Genomic DNA, 7,500 nt, shown 5'->3' with positions numbered 1-7,500 from the left:
TTTGGTTCACGATGTCCCCGCCGAAGGCGGCGTACTTTAAAGTACTGCAGCTCGAGCGCACAAGGTGCGCGGGGAATTGTTAGCGGCGCCGTGCTTGTGCTGGCGGTGACCATGGCTGCCTGCTCCTTTGGTTCACGATGTCCCCGCCGAAGGCGGCGTACTTTAAAGTACTGCAGCTCGAGCGCACAAGGTGCGCGTGGAATTGTTAGCGGCGCCGTGGTTGTGCTGGCGGTGACCATGGCTGCCTGCTCCTTTGGTTCACGATGTCCCCGCCGAAGGCGGCGTACTTTAAAGTACTGCAGCTCGAGCGCACAAGGTGCGCGGGGAATTGTTAGCGGCGCCGTCGTTGTGCTGGCGGTGACCATGGCTGCCTGCTCCTTTGGTTCACGATGTCCCCGCCGAAGGCGGCGTACTTTAAAGTGCTGCAGCTCGAGCGCACAAGGTGCGCGGGGAATTGTTAGCGGCGCCGTGGTTGTGCTGGCGGTGACCATGGCTGCCTGCTCCTTTGGTTCACGATGTCCCCGCCGAAGGCGGCGTACTTTAAAGTACTGCAGCTCGAGCGCACAAGGTGCGCGGGGAATTGTTAGCGGCGCCGTGGTTGTGCTGGCGGTGACCATGGCTGCCTGCTCCTTTGGTTCACGATGTCCCCGCCGAAGGCGGCGTACTTTAAAGTACTGCAGCTCGAGCGCACAAGGTGCGCGGGGAATTGTTAGCGGCGCCGTGCTTGTGCTGGCGGTGACCATGGCTGCCTGCTCCTTTGGTTCACGATGTCCCCGCCGAAGGCGGCGTACTTTAAAGTACTGCAGCTCGAGCGCACAAGGTGCGCGTGGAATTGTTAGCGGCGCCGTGGTTGTGCTGGCGGTGACCATGGCTGCCTGCTCCTTTGGTTCACGATGTCCCCGCCGAAGGCGGCGTACTTTAAAGTACTGCAGCTCGAGCGCACAAGGTGCGCGGGGAATTGTTAGCGGCGCCGTCGTTGTGCTGGCGGTGACCATGGCTGCCTGCTCCTTTGGTTCACGATGTCCCCGCCGAAGGCGGCGTACTTTAAAGTGCTGCAGCTCGAGCGCACCATGTGCGTGGGGAATTGTTAGCGGGGGCGTCGTTGTGCTGGGGGCTGACTGTCCCTAGTGGGTATAGGATAATGTTAATGTACGGGGATCGCTGGGCGGCACGGACTTGGAGGGCCGAAAAGGCCTGTTTCCGGCTGTATGTGTATGATATGATATGATATGATGCCTGCCTGCTCATTTGGTTCATGATGTCCACGCGGCAGGCGGAATATTTTAAAAGCACTGTTCTGTACGAAGTGCACAATGTCCGTTGGGGAAATGCAGCTGGGGGTCGGTCGACCGGCTGACGACGCCTGCCTGCCGATTTGGTTCACGATGTCCCCGCCGAAGGCGGCATACTTGAAAGTACCGCCGTTCGCGGCGCGCAATTTGCGGGGGGAGGAATTGTTAGTGCACGTCTGTGTGCTAGGTGACGATGCTTGCCGACTTGGTTCATGCCGTCCACGCCGAAGACGGCGCCGTTTAAAGTACTGCCGCTCGAGGTGCACAATTTGCGGGGGAATTGTTAATGGGCGTCGGCGTGCTGGGTGACGATGTGGAGATGTGGAACGCCGAGCCAGATCTATCTTATTTGTTTGCTTGGCCCACTGGACTTTGCATGGGCTTTGCAACACTGTGTGCTAGGTTAAATCACGGCCAATAGAGTGAGTGTTTTTAATGATCCTGATCTGATAAGGGGACTAGAGGTAAAAGAGCCGTTAGGAGGCAGTGATCACAACACGATAAGTTTTACTCTGCAAATGGAAAGGTAGAAGGGAAAATCGGAAGTGTCTGTATTACAGTATAGCAAAGGGGATTACAGAGGCATGAGGCGGGAGCTGGCCAAAATTGACTGGAAGGAGGCCCTAGCAGGGAAGACGGTAGAACAGCAATGGCAGGTATTCCAGGGAATAATGCAGAGGTTGCAGGATCAATTTATTCCAAAGAGGTGGAAAGACTCTAAGGGGAGTAAGAGACACCTGTGGCTGACAAGGGAAGTCAGGGACAGCATAAAAATTAAGGAGAGGAGGTATAACATAGCAAAGAAGAGTGGGAAGACAGAGGATTGGGACTCTTTTAAAGAGCAACAAAAGTTAACTAAAGAGGCAATGCGGGGAGAAAAGATGAGGTGCGAGGGTAAACTAGCCAATAATATAAAGGAGGATAGCAAAAGTTTTTTTAGGTACGTGAAGAGGGAAAAAATAGTCAAGGCAAATGTGGGTCCCTTGAAGACAGAAACGGGGGAATTTATTATGGGGAACAAAGAAATGGCAGACGAGTTAAACCGTTACTTTGGGTCTGTCTTCACTGAGGAAGATACACACAATCTCCCAAATGTTCTAGGGGCCGGAGAACCTAGGGTGATGGAGGAACTGAAGGAAATCCACATTAGGCAGGAAATGGTTTTGGGTAGACTGATGGGACTGAAGGCTGATAAATCCCCAGGGCCTGATGGTCTGCATCCCAGGGTACCTAAGGAGGTGGCTCTAGAAATAGTGGAAGCATTGGAGATCATTTTTCAATGTTCTATATAGATTCAGGATCAGTTCCTGTGGATTGGAGGATAGCAAATGTTATCCCACTTTTTAAGAAGGGAGGGAGAGAGAAAACGGGTAATTATAGACCAGTTAGTCTGACATCAGTGGTGGGGAAGATGCTGGAGTCAATTAGAAAAGACGAAATTGCTGAGCATTTGGATAGCAGTAACAGGATCATTGCGAGTCAGCATGGATTTACGAAGGGGAAATCATGCTTGACAAATCTACTGGAATGTTTTGAGGATGTAACTAGGAAAATTGACAGGGGAGAGTCAGTGGACGTGGTGTACCTCGACTTTCAGAAAGCCTTCGACAAGCTCCCACATAGGAGATTAGTGGGCAAAATTAGGGCACGTGGTATTGGGGGTAGGGTACTGACATGGATAGAAAATTGGTTGACAGACGGAAAGCAAAGAGTGGGTATAAATGGGTCCCTCTCGGAATGGCAGGCAGTGACCAGTGGGGTACCGCAAGGTTCGGTGCTGGGACCCCAGCTATTTACGATATGCATTAATGACTTAGACGGAGGGATTAAAAGTACCATTAGCAAATTTGCAGATGATACTAAGCTGGAGGGTAGTGTGAATTGTGAGGAAGATGCAATAAGGCTGCAGGATGACTTGGACAGGTTGTGTGAGTGGGCGGATACATGGCAGATGCAGTTTAATGTAGATAAGTGCGAGGTTATTCACTTTGGAAGTAAGAGTAGAAAGGCAGATTATTGTCTGAATGGTGTCAAGTTAGGAGGAGGGGGAGTTCAACGAGATCTGGATGTCCTAGTGCATCAGTCAATGAAAGGAAGCATGCAGGTACAGCAGGCAGTGAAGAAAGCCAATGGAATGTTGGCCTTCGTAACCAGAGGAGTTGAGTATAGGAGCAAAGAGGTCCTTCTACAGTTGTAGCGGGCCCTGGTGAGACCGCACCTGGAGTACTGTGTGCAGTTTTGGTCTCCAAATTTGAGGAAGGATATTCTTGCTATGGAGGGCGTGCAGCGTAGGTTCACTAGGTTAATTCCCGGAATGGCGGGACGGTCGTATGTTGAAAGGCTGGAGCGATTGGGCTTGTATACACTGGTATTTAGAAGAATGAGGGGGGATCTTATTGAAACATATACGATAATTAGGGGATTGGACACATTAGAGGCAGGAAACATGTTCCCAATGTTGGGGGAGTCCAGAACAAGGGGCCACCGTTTAAGAATAAGGGGTAGGCCATTTAGAACGGAGATGAGGAAGAACCTTTTCAGTCAGAGAGTGGTGAAGGTGTGGAATTCTCTGCCTCAGAAGGCAGTGGAGGCCAGTTCGTTGGATGCTTTCAAGAGAGAGCTGGATAGAGCTCTTAAGGATAACGGAGTGAGGGGGTATGGGGAGAAGGCAGGAACGGGGTACTGATTGAGAGTGATCAGCCATGATCGCATTGAATGGCGGTGCTGGCTCGAAGGGCTGAATGGCCGACTCCTGCACCTATTGTCTATTGTCTATTGTCTATAATCAACCACTTTATTTTGCCCGTCTTTGTGACTCCTCTTTGACACGTCGATCACCGCTGAGGCTGTTTTACCTGTTTCGCCTATGTACCGTAAGGTACACTCCTTACATTGAACTGCATACACCCCATTATTTCGCTCACGGGTTATCCTCTGTGCTATCCAGTCTCTCCTGTCACCCTGTTCTATGTTTTTGTCTATTACCCAGTGGGAGCAGGCCCCATATTGACATTAATTTGTAACCCTACTGCTCCCCTCGTCTGCTGGTTTTATCACCATCTCATGTTTATCCCTCAGCTCTGCCGTGGTCTCCCTCTCTTTTTTTCTGGTGAGGTTCGGCCTATCCTTTGTCATGGGCATATCCCAGGCTGTTTTAGTAACGTTCTTTTAAAACGTGTCGTGTTTGTTTGGCTTTACCCACGTTCCAGCATTAGAGGCCAATTTTTGCAATGTTTCCTGGGTGGGATTTGCCGGTTTTACAAATGGTGTCACTATCTCACCCTGCTTCCTGATACCCTTATGGGGTCGGCTCTGTTCTTGCAGAACCCTCGGGTGGTGCAGAGTCTGGGCCTTGTTATCAATATCTTGCCCTGCTTCCCGATACCCTTGCGGGTTCGGCTCTGTTCTTGCAGATCCCTCAGGTGGTGCAGAGTCTGGGCGGCATCGTCACCCAGCACACCGACGCCCACTGAAAATTACCCACGCACAGTGCGCGCCTGGAGCGGCAGTAGTTCAAACTACCCCTACCCCTACCCCTACCCCTACCGCTACCCCTACCCCTACCCCTAACCCTAACCCTAACCCTAACCCTAACCCTAACCCTAACCCTAACCCTAACCCTAACCCTAACCCTAACCCTAACCCTAACCCTAACCCTAACCCTAACCCTAACCCTAACCCTGACCCTGACCCTAATGCAGGCAGAGTTATTTATAAAGTGGCCCAGACTCTGCACCACCTGAGGGTTTTGTAACAGAACCAACCCCATAAGGGTTTCAGGAAGCAGGGCAAGATATTGATAACAAGGCGCAGACTCTGCACCACCTCAGGGTTCTGCAAGAACAGAGCCGACCCCATAAGGGCATCAGGAATCAGGGCAAGATATTGATAAAATGGCCCAGACTCTGCACCACCTGAGGGTTCTGCAAGAACAGAGCCGACCCCATAAGGGCATCAGGAAGCAGGGCAAGATATTGGTAACAAGGCCCACGGGGAAGGCGGCATACTTTGGGGTTATTTTGTAGTGAGTTTTGAAGGCATGTGCTAGTGTTACGCATACCGAGGGCGCGCAAAGTTCGGCGCGCCCGGGCCAAAACGCCTCTGCTGGCCGCGGCCGAGTCGGCCGACGGATTGCCACGGACTTGCTTGACGACCTGTCACTCTCCGTGCATCGGTTGCACGCCCGGTTCGTCCTTTCCATTTGTTTCATGATGTACACGCGGCAGGCGGAATATTTTAAAAGCACTGTTCTGTTCGAAGTGCACAATGGCCGTTGGGGCAATGCAACTGGGGGTCGGTCGACCGGCTGACGACGCCTGCCTGCCGATTTGGTTCACGATGTCCCCGCCGAAGGCGGCATACTTGAAAGTACTGCCGTTCGCGGCGCGCAATTTGCAGGGGGGAGGAATTGTTAGTGGACGTCTGTGTGCTGGGTGACGATGCTTGCCGACTTGGTTCATGCCGTCCACGCCGAAGACGGCGCCGTTTAAAGTACTGCCGCTCGAGGTGCACAATTTGCGGGGGAATTGTTATTGGGCGTCGGCGTGCTGGGTGACGATGTGGAGATGAGGAACGCCGAGCCAGATCTATCTTATTTGTTTGCTTGGGCCACTGGACTTTGCATGGGCTTGGCATCATTGTGTGCTACGTTAAATCACGGCCAATTGAGTGAGTATTTTTTATTCAACCACTCTATTTTGCCCGTCTTTGTGACTCCTCTATGACACGCCGATCACCGCTGACGTGTTAATCTGCGTGTTAGGTATCTCGGGGGTCAGTTGGACGGACAGATGTGTAAGGGTTTTGTTCGGAAGGATCGTTGAGTGTAAACGGTGAACGGGGGTTAAAGGCCCTGAGGTTTCAATCCTCTAAAGAATGTAAAAGGTCTGACGCGTTAGCTAGCAGCTAATGAGGTGAACCTAGCAGCTAATGAGGCTCTCTCTCTCTCACGGCCCCGGGACTCCCTCCCTCCCTCCTCCCTCTTGGAACCCTCCCTGCGTGGGGGGGGGGGGGGGGGGGGGGCACGAAGAAAAAGAGGGTATAAGAAGAATCCAGTGGAAGGAGTAGGGACTGGGGGCGAGGTCAGACAGCCTATCCGGCTAATAAAGCATCATGAGGTTAGGTATAAACTCTGATGACTGCATAAACTCGCCCCTAATGGGGGGGGGGCACTCTCTCCCCCACCCCTCTCTCCCCAGTGCCACTCCCTCCGACCCCCCCCCCACTCTCTTCGTGTCGCTGGGCCCGCCCGGCACGGCCCCGAGGATCACTCCCCGCGCGGCAACGGGACACCGGGTCGCCGGGCCCGCAGGGTCGTCAGTCGGGCGGGGGGGGGGAGGGTGGCCATGCCAGCAGCAGGAGAGGTTTCCAACGAACCCGCGACCGCAGCAGGACCGCCCGCGGCAGACATTTGGACCCAGCGGGTCCGTTCGGGATGGTTGCCGGGCCCGCAGCAGAGGTTTCCTTCCACCCAACGGGGGGGGGGGGGGGGGGGGCGGGGCTGCCCATCTTCCCGCTCGAGCAACGGCCTCACCCTAACGGCCTCACCCTAACAACCCTCACCCTGACCCTAAACCGCTCGGTTCATGACTTCTCTCCGTTTGGTTCATGAATTCGCCATTTAGTTCACGACTTCTCCTGTTGGTTCCTGACTTCTACCTCGTGGTTCGTGATTCCGGCGGGTAGGTGGGGTGCCCGGATACTCTCGGCGAAAGGTGTTCAAGTGGCAACGGCGGTCCCGTAGATAAGACGGGTTCGGATGCTCGAGCGTGTCGAGTAAGCGCCGGATCGGCGCCGGGCGCCCCCGGCCGGCTGGCTTGCCCCCCCCCCCCCCACCCCCCCCCCCCCTGGCGGCAGAAACGTGTATCGCGCCAGTGCCGCCGCTGAGGTCGAGATTGGCCGCCTCGACCGTTCGAAGCGTCGCAATTCCGGCGGGACTTCCGAACGCTCGTACCGCCAAGTCAGCCGCGACATTCGAGAATTGCACTAAGTCCGAAAGCTGGCGTCGCTTCTTTTTTGCCCGCCGCAGGTTAACGATTTGACGGCGGAAGTCGAGGAGGTCCGATGTGCGGCCTTCAGCGGGGCCGCGGCGCGCCTTTCCCGCCAGGCCTATCGGCCCGTCTCCCGCCGGCCAGAAAATGGCATTTCTTGTCCGGGCGGTCCCGATCACGGTTAACGACTTACCACCGGAAGTCTCTATGACCCCGCA

This window comes from Rhinoraja longicauda, unplaced genomic scaffold (genome assembly GCF_053455715.1).
Source record: "Rhinoraja longicauda isolate Sanriku21f unplaced genomic scaffold, sRhiLon1.1 Scf000590, whole genome shotgun sequence".
NCBI lineage: Eukaryota > Metazoa > Chordata > Chondrichthyes > Rajiformes > Arhynchobatidae > Rhinoraja > Rhinoraja longicauda.
The sequence above is the reverse complement of the archived record's forward strand: the minus strand, read 5'-3'. Positions refer to the sequence as shown.